At 42.1% G+C, this 12,266-nt stretch overlaps 2 long non-coding RNA genes across 2 annotated transcripts; one reads left to right on the top strand and one right to left on the bottom strand.

The window, feature by feature from the left end:
- Positions 1-6: 6 nt before the first annotated feature.
- Positions 7-5,246, top strand: LOC145723125 (uncharacterized). The gene is made up of 2 exons (XR_014147981.1): positions 7-3,052; positions 3,262-5,246. It is a non-coding gene; the product is annotated as an uncharacterized LOC145723125 (long non-coding RNA).
- A 972-nt stretch (positions 5,247-6,218) lies between these two features.
- Positions 6,219-12,260, bottom strand: LOC145723126 (uncharacterized). Its single transcript, XR_014147982.1, has 2 exons — positions 7,709-12,260; positions 6,219-7,014 (listed from the first exon to the last, which is right to left on the bottom strand). It is a non-coding gene; the product is annotated as an uncharacterized LOC145723126 (long non-coding RNA).
- Between the last annotated feature and the right edge of the window lie 6 nt (positions 12,261-12,266).

Raw genomic sequence — 12,266 nt, 5'->3', positions numbered from 1 at the left:
CAAATTAGCACTTTTTAAAAGTCTCCCAATTATAAACAATGATTAGCTTTTCCATAAGCTTAAAGAACATTTTAAGAAGGGGGAAAAAAAATAAAGATCGAGGTTTTAGAAATTAGTAAGCAGCACGTAACCTTCTTGCCAAAATCACTGTGCCTAGGCCAGGAAAGTGCTGTTTCAGCGAATGTGCATCCGGACCCAGTTAGCGGGCGTGTGTCCAGGCTGGAGTGCGCCACACCGTGGACACCTGCTTTTCAGAATCGGATCCTCTATTCTTTGTAGCCACTCTGTTCTCCCAGGGGTTGAGGGCCCGTGACTTCCTTGGAATCTGTATAGGAGTTGTGTACATCTAGACTATGAATGCGTGCTCCTCAGAACACGTTTTTGTTTGTTTGTTCGGTTTTGGTTTTTTTGTGTTTTTTTTTTGTTTTTATAAAGCAGTTAGAGAAAATGCATATTTTTAAAACAAGTACTTGCGCATCGTTTTTAAATCATAGCATATAGCTATAATAAAACCGTACTTATGCTTTCTTTGAAGATGAAGATGAATATTTTCTTAAAAATAAAAGATAGAAGCATAACTGAGACAATTCCTTCTTTATTATTGAGCCCCTGTACTACGCCCGGCTCCGTTTGTTCATCGAATCCATGAACAGAACATGGTGCTGCTATTCTAGCAGGGGGAGACAGATACTACACCTTATAGATTATATAGTATTTTAGAAGATGTTAAGAATTATGGCAATAAGAAAAAGAACAGGGAAAAGGGGATGGATGTGGCATTTGGGGTTGGGACTGCCAGTGTTGCACAGTTAAATACACTGGTTCATTTAATCTGAAATCAAGTTGTTATTTATTTTTATAAAAGTCCAGATTTAGAATTAACATCTAAAATTTAAAAATGTGCACACAACCCTGGAAAGGGTCTCTGCAGCAGGAAGTCCCAGAGACTCAGCTTTCTGACTGCAGCAGTAAGTGAGAGAACAGCCTTGCAGAGCCACACTGGGTTCGCTGCATCTGCCCAGAAGGGGGCCTCACTGTTCCACCAGAAGCCCAGCTCCGGGCCCCTGTTGCATTTCTTCAGTGGATTCATTTCCTTGATGCAAAGCATCTGTATTTGTTGTTTCTGCCATTTGAGCGATGTCTGACTTGTTTGTTTTGAATTACATTACAGGCTGGAATGTAATTGTGGTGAAAGTATTTTTATATTGCTGAGAGTAGCAGCTAATCACAGTTACATGCTTCAGAGGACTTATAATTGCTTGGTTTTGTACATGTGTGTTTTTAACTGCATTTGAGAAATTTTATGGAGAAGAATATGCATACTTTTAAATCTGTAATAATGTTACATGTAACTTCTTTTCAGTTTTACCTACTTTAAAAAATTATGTCTTCATTAAATTTTAGTGCTTTGACTAGTTTATTCCTTTTTGCAGTTGGTCATAATTCATTTCTGGCTCCTTATGCTTCTCTGCAAGCTGACCTCAGTGCACTTACCGTCTTCATATCATCGTTTTCTCCGGCATTATTTGTAGACAGAAAACCTGGATTCTTTCCTCCGCTGCCAGTAAGGACCAGTAGGTCTGGTTAATGCATCTTTGTCAAGTAGGTTCTTGGTAAACATTTGTTAAATAAGATTATGATTGAAGTTTGGAGAAAAATGAATAATAAGGGGGAATAGCTAGGATAAAAAGTCAAAGCAAAAAGTAGTATATGGGTATTTTAGCTTATAGATTGTCAATATGAAAAGTGTCAAGAAAGTAATAAAACGAAACCAGGAAGGATAGAAAAGACTTACCGATATACATATGTTCTGTCTCTGCTATGTTTTGGAGAATGGGTAATTCCTAATTCCTCAGCATGGCTGAAAATTTTAATTTTGGTTATGACCTTTTTGGTTCTGTCTCCAGTGATTGACTTAGAGAAAAGTCTCTCCCATAGTTTTGGTCTTAGGCAGAGTTTCCTCTTCTGCTTTTGGGGAAAAAATTAGGTCAGATGGCATATGGCAGATTGGAGGTCGGCACCTCTCGTGCCGATATAGGAGCCTCGTGAGGGCATAGACATTGAGGCTACGGGATTCTGACGGCGAGCCGTGGATGTATGATGAGCAAATCCTGCTCCCTGAGTTCCACGTTCTCTAGCTACCTAGACATGGCTTAAAATACTAGGATGCTCCAGTTCAGATTGAATCCAATTGATTGACATTGAGAGTGCCTGTCTGAGAGACAGCTGAGAGACTTGTTTTGTGCATGGGATGATTCTGGAAGTTGTGGGATGTGAAAAGGTTTTAGAATCACAGCCCTGTTTGGAGGAATTAGTAGGAAATGATTGCATTTAAGTTGCTAGAGTATCCAGTGTTTGCTGGTCTTTGCCATGGACTCGGCTGAGGATGGATAGTGTGTAATGCTTTGGCAGGCTTCAATCACTGATAAAAGATTATGTTAAAATATCTTTTCACTTTCTTCTTACTTGGCACAAGCATCTCTTCCTGTGTTGCATTTGGAATATTATGGAGGGAAAATAGATAGCCAAAAATGCCAATGTAGGAAAGAACTGTTAATTTTTCTTTTCTTTTTTTTAAAGATTTTATTTATTTATTTGAGAGAGAGAGAGAGAGCATGCCCAAGCAGGGGAGGGACAGAGGGAGAAGCAGACTTTTCGCTGAGCAGAGAGCCCGATGTAGGGCTTGATCCCAGGACCCTGGGATCATGACCTGAACCAAAGGCAGACGCTTAATGACTGAGCCACTCAGGTGCCCTGGCAAGAACTGTTAATTTTTCTGTAACCTTTCTATTTGCAAATAATTTCAAACTTACAAGTTTAATTTATTAACAGTTTACACCTTTAGCTTTATCATTTGCTCTGTTTATTTTCTCTCTCCCTATCTGTATGTATGTATGAATTTATATAATTGTTCTTCTGAACCATTTGGTAGAAAGTTACACACATCACACATCATGGCCCTTTGCCCTGAAATGTTTCTGTATTTCCTAAGCATGGGATATTCTCTTATATAATCACAATACAGTTATTGGCTTCAATATATGTAACATTAGTACAATACTTTTATTTATTTATTTATTTTAAAGATTTTATTTATTTATTTGAGAGAGAGAATGAGAGACAGAGAGCACGAGAGGGAAGAGGGTCAGAGGGAGAAGCAGACCCCCAGCTGAGCAGGGAGCCCGATGTGGGACTCGATCCTGGGACTCCAGGAACATGACCCGAGCCGAAGGCAGTCGCTTAACCAACTGAGCCACCCAGGCGCCCTACTTTTATCTTTTTAAAAATATTTTTATCTAATATACTGTTTGTATTCTAATATTGTCACCCATAATGTCCTTTAGAGAATTTTCCCCACCCGCTCCACAATATTGGAATATTCTAAGGACAGATATCTTATTTAGTTGTCATGCATCTTTAGCTTATTTTATTTTATTTTTTGAAAGATTTTATTTATCTGAGAGAGAGAGCAAAGCAGGGGGAGAGCCAGAGGGAAAGGGAGAAGCAGACTCCCTGCTGAGCAGGGAGCCCCACCCAGGGCTCAATCCCAGACTCCATCCCAGGACTCTGGGATCATGACCTGAGCCAAAGGCAGAGACTTAACCAACTGAGCCACCCAGGCGCCCCTCTTTAGCTTATTTTAATCTAGAACATTTCCAGAGCTTCTCTTTGCCTTTTATGACATTGACATTTTTTTAATCATTCTGACCCCACTCAACTTTACTCTTTTTTAAAAATTTTTAAAAAGATTTATTTATTTGAGAGAGAGAGAGAGTGCACGTGAATATGTGCACACAAGCAGGGGGAGGGGCAGAGAGAGAGGGGAAGAGAATCCTCAACAGACTCCCCACTGAGCCGGACATGGGGCTCCATCCCAGGACCCTGAGATCATGACCTGAGCTGAAATCAAGAGTCCCATGGTTAACTGTCCAAGCCCCACAGGTGCCCAACTTTTCACTTTTTTTAATAATGGTGTTTTCTCATGATCATATTCAGATTATGCATTTTAGGTGATGTTATATTCTGAGAATATCAAATCTGAAGGCACCCAAAGGCCATCAATTCCTCACTGGTGATGTTAATTTTGGTCACCCAGTTAATTTTGATCTCCTGACTTCTGTACTATATAATCATTGTTTTTTTTTTTTTTTCTCCTTTGCAATGAATAAACAATCTGGGGAGAGAAACTTAAATTTTTAAAGGAAAATGTATTTGACATTAGTGGAAAGGAGGAGGAAAAAATCAGCGATAATAAATTTTAGAGCAACTGTTAGGTTATTTGATTGTATTCTTCCTCTTTTATTATGTCTGCCAAAATTTACAAAATTCTTTTTTGTAATAAGAATATTTTGGGGCGCCTGGGTGGCTCAGATGGTTAAGTGTCTGCCTTCAGCTCAGGTCATGATCCCAGGGTCCTGGGATTGAGCCCCGCATCGGGCTCCCTGCTCTGCGGGAAGCCTGCTTCTCCCTCTCCCACTCCCTCTGCTTGTGTTCCCTCTTTCGCTGTGTCTCCCTCTGTCAAATAAATAAATAAAATCTTTAAAAAAAAAAAAGAATATTTTAAACAGGGATGTCTTAATAAAAATGAAAAGAAAGCCTCAAATAAGTTCTTTCTCTCCTGATCTCCTCAGCAAAACTAACACATCAATTTAATTATATCTGATAAGAGAGAGTTTTGGAAAAATAGGTCTGAGATGTTTCTGGTATCACAGATGGCCCATAGTGATCCAGTAGGACGTATAATCTAGGTAGGTAGTCATTGGCCATAAAAGTGGAGTTCTCTTGGGTTTCCATAGAGACATCTAGACCTAAAATGTTTTAAGCACAGCCGCTTTTAAAATGAGTCTCAGTAAAAATAGCAAAAACCAAGGCTCTTTAAAAAAAAAAAATCATTAAAAATTTTTTTAAAGTAGTAAAGTTCCTGGTTAAAAATCCACGTTGAAGCCAAAGCTTGTCCTTCACAGTCTTTCTGCATCAACTGGCCTTGAATAGCCTTGGGGAGAAGAGGCATCAAGAACTGGTTTCTCTGCCTTTTGGCAAAGGAATGAGACTACACTGACTTCATCTATGAAGACAACTGCCAACTATTTTTTACTTCGTAAATTGTTAATTGTGTGTGGTGAAGAAAAGGGTGATGGGTGACGTTATTTTTATGGGTAAGCCTGGCATAAGTTCTGGTGAAAGTTTGACATCTTTAGGATCTTCTGTTTTTTCAAGTTGAGCTAATAAAAAAGAGGCTCATGGGATTATTTCACACCTGATTTTTAAGTGAATATTGAGCTAAACACCACGTGTCCATGACTATTAGGAGAGTTTGTCGTCTGGCTGAAGAAGCATGAACTTGTGAGTCTAGAACAGGAGTCAGCAAAATCTGGCCCGTGGGCCAAGCCCAGCCTGCTGCCTCTTTTAATACCACTAACAAGTTAAAAATGGTTTTATGTTTTGAAGTGGTTGAAAAAAAATCAAAAGATTTTAGTGACCTGTGAACATTGTATGAAATTTAAATTTCAGTGTCCACAAATTGCTTTATTGAAGCGTAGCATGCCCATTTTCATGTGGTCTGGAGCTGCCCCATGCTTCTACAGTGGGTCAAGTGGTGGTGACAGAGACCAGTGGCTCCCAAAGCCCAAAATATTTCATGTCTGGCTCTTCAGGACAGTGTTTGCTCCCCCTTGGTCTAGAGAATATAAAATGTTGAAGTTTGATCTCTAAGGTGCTTGTTGAAGTTCTAGGACGTTGGAACTGAAGAGTGTGGCTCATTGGGCAGTGGTGGTAAATTGCTTTAGTTCCATGTTTTTTTTTTTTTTTTTTGAAGTCAGTTTATAAATACAAAAGAGAAATCCAAGCTCCTAAAATATTTATTCTGGCTTAGAATATTTTGTTTCCTTACATACACTTTTAAGAGGCAAGGAGAAAAGATCATTTATCCATTTATTTCAGTAAGAATAAAAATATTTTATTTATGATTTTCACATAAAATATTTTATCAAGTATTTATCATCTGTAAGAAGTTACTCTAATGTCAGAAATCTGTTGGACCCTTTTGAAAACCAGGACTCAAACAGAAACTGTCTCCATCCCATCCCCATCACTGTGCCTCCCCCAGTTCTCCCTGTAACGGTTTGATAATCCTTTGGTGCTAGAATTACATACACTGAGTTTGAAGAAAAGACCAAAAATAAACATTTATTAGGAATTTTGGTTTTTTTTACCCAGCATTGAGTTCAGGACAAAGCCTTACATGTAACAGACAAATACTATGTCTAAATTTTAAGTTGCAAAAACAAAGCAAAAAACAAAAAAACAAGTAAGTTCTAAGTTGCATAGTAAAGCAGGATTTGAAGGAGACTTATGGAGAAGGAAGATACCTGCTGTGCCCGGACAGGCTGGTGGGGTTTGGAAGGTAGGTGGGAGGGTGAGGAACAGCATAGTAGGAGGTGCTAGAGTAGAAGATGACCATCATGTGAACACCCAGGGAAGGGATGCTTGGGCGACTTGTCGTAAGATCCACTTTTTTCCCAAGAAGGGGTAATTTTTCATTTCTTTCTGATGTGCGATTTCCCACTCATTCCTGGAGTATGTGTGTTTTGGGGTGGGGCCTTGCCAGGGACAAAGGTTCTGACATGACAGTCACTGTGGTAAGAAGACTAGAATTACACATCACTCGGCAAGATTTGAGCTGTGGGGGGACGGAGTATGTCAATATTAGAAGCTAATATTCACGTCGAACTTGCCAGGTTCTATTCATATGTTACCTTGTTAATCCTCGTACTGTTACCATCTCCCTTTTTACATCAGGGAAACTGAGGCCCAGGGAGATGAAATATCTTGCCCAGGGATGCAGAGTACTAAGTGACGGTGTCAGCCGAATCAGCTGGGTTATGCCAAGGTAATAGCCCTCAGGTTTTCGTGCCTTAGAACAAAGTTTTAATTACTTCATGCTTCACTTCTTGTCCACCTCAGGTCAGGCCAGGGGTTTAGGTTAAACTGCACCGTCTGGAACACCATCAGTCACTGTGGCAGGGACGAGAGAAGATGGTGAATAAGGCTCAGTGTCTTAGATCAGGGCTTCACCTACTTGAATGTGCATATGAATTGCTCAAGGGGCTCATTAAATGCACATTGTGATTCCAGAGGTCTGGGATGGGCCTGCCCTTGGGCATTTCTAGAAAGCTTCCAGGGGATTCCTATATGGGAGCAGGGACCCCTCTTGAGTAAGGAGTGCTTACTGGCTTTTGCCCCTAAGTGACAGGTCATTTCTGCTCACATAAGTCACATAGCCGTGCCTAACGTCAAGGTGGCAGGAGATGTAATCTACCATCTACTTCAGGAGGAGGAGAACTGAAGTACTTGTGAAACATCCAGGGAAGAGGAGAAAATGTGAAGTCAGGATTCGAATTCAGACAGGTGTCCCCAGAGTGGGAGCTCTCTATCAGTCCATACAGTCGTAGGTGTCGGTCCCTTCTCTGTCGAGAGAGGGCAGCGTGACGGCAGCTGGCCTCCTTGGTGGCTGCCGGTCAGGGTAGCCCTCCCTGGGGACTGACCAGCTGCAGCTGACTCGTGTGACACCGATGCTCGGTATCCCAGGCAGCTTGATGTCAAAGGCAGCCATTGTCAACATGATGTCGCAACTCTGTGAAAATGTTTCATTTTGTTCTTAATAATGGGCTGACATCTATGAATTAATTTATTTTTATTCAAAGCATACCTTAGAGCAGATTTGAGCCTTCCCCTAGGATTCTCTCTCGTCCAACATTCTGCCATGCTTTCCCGTTTCGGACAAGGGGTGCGGTTAGAGCCAGCATCCAGGGGATTGTGCAGGATCCTGGGAACGCCCATGGGTGTGTGTCCACACAGGCACACCACTCATCACGTATGTGTGCTGGAAAGCGCTGGAGTTGCTGCTCTGGAAGCGTCCTAGGCTTGGGGTCAGTGAAACAAACACAATTCCCGGATGGCGGTGGCTGAGAAGCAGCTTCTCGGAGCCTGCAGCCTATCCGCAGAACTGCGACCTTCTGACGGGATCATGCACAATCGAGGACTGGGGGACTGAGTGGTGGAGTCCAGGCTTCCGCCAGGGTCTGTGTGTGGTGCACAGTGGACTGGGTTCCTCACAGCCCAGGGAACATGGCACTGCCTTTCCCTGGCCTTCCAGTGCCCTCAGAAAGCCCTGCGCTCCTTTCTACCACAGCCCACTCTGCTGTGGGTTCCTTAGGCCGAAGTGTGGACAAACAATTCAGAAACATAGGTTTCAGCAAGACCTCTGTGCGCTTTGAAAACCTGATCTGCAAATGATACGTGGAATGAGAGAAGCTTGTTCTTCCTCCATTAAAGGAAAAAAAAACAACTTACAAAAGGAGAAACTGAAATAAAGGTACATCTCCGTTTTACATAATAATTACAGTTGAGCTTTCACAATTACCCCACTACGCTAGTTGATCCAGTCAGCAATTTAGCTAAACGTGAAGGGGAAAATGGGGCCTTGGCAGTTTTTCCTTTAGAAAGTCAGGTTTGCCACGTTGAAAAATGCTTGCACCCCGGCCCACCCGTTCTGTTGTTGATGGCGGGGAGAGCTGGATAAACTGGATCGTTCCTCCAGAGAAGCGTTGGTCCTGTAATGCTCAGAGTTCAAGTAAAATACGCAGATGCATGCCAAGTTAATAATTAAGGGGAAATAATAAAACAAAGTAGTACCATTTTTATCAACTACTCAGACTGAAACCTACAGTAGGCCTTTTCTAAATTAATGGGACAGAATTCTACTGCTTGCCTGTTGTAATCCTAATCCTAGGAGGTATTACCAGTGATCTTTCTCGGCTGTCCGTGCCCTTTGGAAGAAGCCCTGTCACTCCACCAGCAATCCTGACTTCACATGGAAGTGCTTCTGGCTTTTAATCCCGCCTGCACTGGCAAGGGTAGAAAGTCATTTCTTTCAATGACATTTCTCTATTGGAGGGCTAAAGAAATTAAGGATGTCAGCTTGATTTTTATAGGGGCAATGTCACTGCCCGCATTCAAATGCTAAACACTTTCAGGAAAGATTACATTTTTTCTCGACCTGGGAGAAATGCTGTCTTGTCAGTGAGACGTTATGCTGGCGGGACTCCAAGGGGAGCGCAGCATGGCCACCTGCTTCGGGGCGTCTCCTCCTCAGGTAAGCCTGCGACACCACACGGTGTTCTTTTATCCTAAGCACACTTTCTCAACCTCATAAGCCTCTAGCATGATTTTACTCTTCCCTTCAAAGTCCTGCGTTCTCCATGAAATCTTTTCCAACGACTCCAGCCCACAGTGATCATTTTCTTCAAAACTCCTACTTAGTGTCACATAGTTAAATCGCAATTGGTCTCTAATTATAGTAATTAGATTGCAAGCTCCTCCAAAGCAAGGATTTAGCCCAATGCTAGGCCCAGAGGCGGTTTCAGTAAATGCTTGCTGACTGATGGATTTGCAGTTCTGGATGGTTTCCAGTAAGCAGGACGAACGGGTGACTTCGCACTCCCGAGAGAACACCATCAGCTTTCCTGGACCAAACAGACCCCCGGTCTACAGGCACTTTTGCTAAGGCCTCACTGCTAGACAGTGGGGCAGCCGAGGGAGCACGACGTAGATGATCCCCTATGTCTTCCTCCAACTCATCTCTTCTCATTTGGAAACCTACATTTTGGGCTCGGGCTTGCGATTTCCCATTTTCAGGTCTGAGAAATCAGGAAGCGGTCGAGGGTCAAGGAGGTAAAAATATTTTTATCTGCTTTGCTAGAAGCTTTCTTGTGGTGGGATAACAGAAGGGAGGACATGTTACCTCTTTCAGAGCAACTAAACTGCTGTGTGGAGATTGATTTATATAACTTTCTTGCTAGATTATTCCAGAAACTGGATTAATATTTTAATCATATCCCCTGGAGAGGAAAAGGCAGCTGGTGAAATTGTTGGAAGTGACATGCCAATCTACATAGAAACCAAGTGTGGTTTGGAGACCACCATGGAAATAGTAACTTCAGTCATTAAGTGGAGAATGAAAGGAAGACAGAAACCAGATAAGTTTTCCAGGATCAAGAAGTTATTTTTATTATAAACTAACCTTAGGGAGACCATAAGATTTATTATTATTTTAACATTTAAATTCAAATACTGATGGCTTTATCTTTTCACTGCTGATTACTCTTGGCAACAGCAGAGTGCGAGGAGTGCAGTAGAACATCCTTCATCTTTTTAAGTCGCCATTTGTGTATATAAGCTCGGTTGTGCAGGCAAAACATGGCAATGAGCACACAGTGGCACAATTCACGTCTCCCTACAGGATTTCTCTCTCCCTGTGAACTTGACTTCCCAAGACCTGAATTCTAACCTTCGGTACGAGTTCACTGGCATCCTGAAATCAAAAGGAAGACGGAGGTCTTTTTCTGCTTTTGTTCCTTTGCAGACCTGGATAACACCAAATCTTTACAATGGTCTGTAGTTGGCACTAGCAACAAGCATCTGGAGTGTAACGTGTTGGGCTCTGGGAAGTGCAATCCTCTGCTTGGGAACTGCCCTCAGATGGAAACTGATGTTTAGATTCTTACTGGGAATTTGTTTGTGCTTCTGAATTCTGTGGGATTAAGGCTGGTGCTGTGATATTCTCATGTGTTCCGTTGACCCTTAGGTATTTTAGAAAAGAAGGAAATGAGAGTCTGAGGGTTGAAATAATCAAACTTTGGAGGTGCTAAGGCTCTACTCCGATTATATTGGCAGACGGCCCAGGGCGCAGCTGCTGACGAAGAATCCCAGATTCCACCGGAAGGCCCAAATACCACCTCTTCTGTCTGTAACTGAGTCAGTAAAAGGAAATAGGGTAGGGCAGCATTTTGGACTGAAATTTCTCTGCGGGAGCAACAGATTGAATTGATAATGGGAGAACGTTTGTACTGTTAACTTTTATAAGGTGGCCCAGTAAATTTCATGAGTTTTATAGGGCTGGCATATTATTTGGGCCATATTTTCATCTGGTGCTCATTGTTCACCCTGCCTGGTTGGATAGCATAGCAGAGCGGGATCCAAGATGAGAAAGAGAAGTGGGGCTGACTGTGGCGTTGGGGCTAATGTAATTAATGTCCTGACCTGTTTTCACTGCTTCTGGAGGCCACAACAGAGAGGCATTCATAAAAGCCCTGAGGGGATGAAGGGGCCATCTCTTTGACACCAAGAGCATATGGAGAAAGAGAGGGTAAGAGAAGATATGGAGGAAGTGGCTCCATGAAGGAGAGTGTTCTCTCCTGTCCTCCCTTCCTGAGCAGGACAGCATCACTTGGCGTAGACTGTGGCTCTGATTAATTTCACTGGCTTAATAAGAGAAATAGACAAAAAGGGAAGAATGTTGGTGTCTAAGGGAAGGTAAGTCACTTCTCTATTCGTGCTCTTGGTTAGTTAGGGGAAGAGTGTTGATTTGTCTCTGTGCTAATGGACAAAACTACAGTGTGAAGTTAGAAGGTACTTTGGACTCTCGTAAGAGGCTGGGAAAGATGGCTTGGAAGCAGCTGAGAAACACCGCTCTTGGCATTTGTCCAAACCCTGTGTCTTCTCTCTCGTGAGTGGCTTTTCCTTGCATTGAACGTAACCTCTGAGATTCAGTTTTTGATTTACACTTAGGGTGGCTATAGGTAGTTCCACACCAAAGGGCTGCTTTGAATCAAGGCCTATGAGCTCACCTCACTTAGTGTTCTCTACAATGTAGCCTAGCTAGAAATGAAGCTGATGGAACACATGCTCCTTCGTTAGAATAACTAGTAGTAGCTAATATTCATTGCCTCCCTATTGTGTGCCAGGCACAGCTGTAGAGACTTTGCACCTATTACATGATCCTTGAAGCAAACTTAGGAGGTTACTGTTCTTGTCCCACTTAAGGAGTGAGTTAATAGAGGTTTATAGGGTTTAATTTGCTCAAGATCACAGAGCTAGGCAGAGGCAGAACCAGAATTTAAACTCTGGAAGCTCACATTTCTTAACCATCTTACTAAACTGTTTCAAGAAGATTACCCAAATAGGAAAAGAACAAAAAGGATGCTGATTCTTGTTCCCTGCCCAGCCCTCCACTGAAATAAAACACCCTAACTTGGGTTTATTCATGAGGCTAGCCTTTGGCTTCTTGCAGTAGGTAGTGAATTTGAATGTCTTTTTTTTATTATTATTATTATGTTATGTTAATCACCATACATTATATCATTAGTTTTTGATGTAGTGTTCCATGATTCACTGTTTGTGTATAACAACCAGTGCTCCATGCAGTA

Source organism: Leptonychotes weddellii, chromosome 8 (genome assembly GCF_054177405.1).
Source record: "Leptonychotes weddellii isolate Sample4059 chromosome 8, ASM5417740v2, whole genome shotgun sequence".
Taxonomy (NCBI): Eukaryota; Metazoa; Chordata; class Mammalia; order Carnivora; family Phocidae; genus Leptonychotes; species Leptonychotes weddellii.
This window is presented reverse-complemented; position numbering and strand designations above follow the sequence as displayed.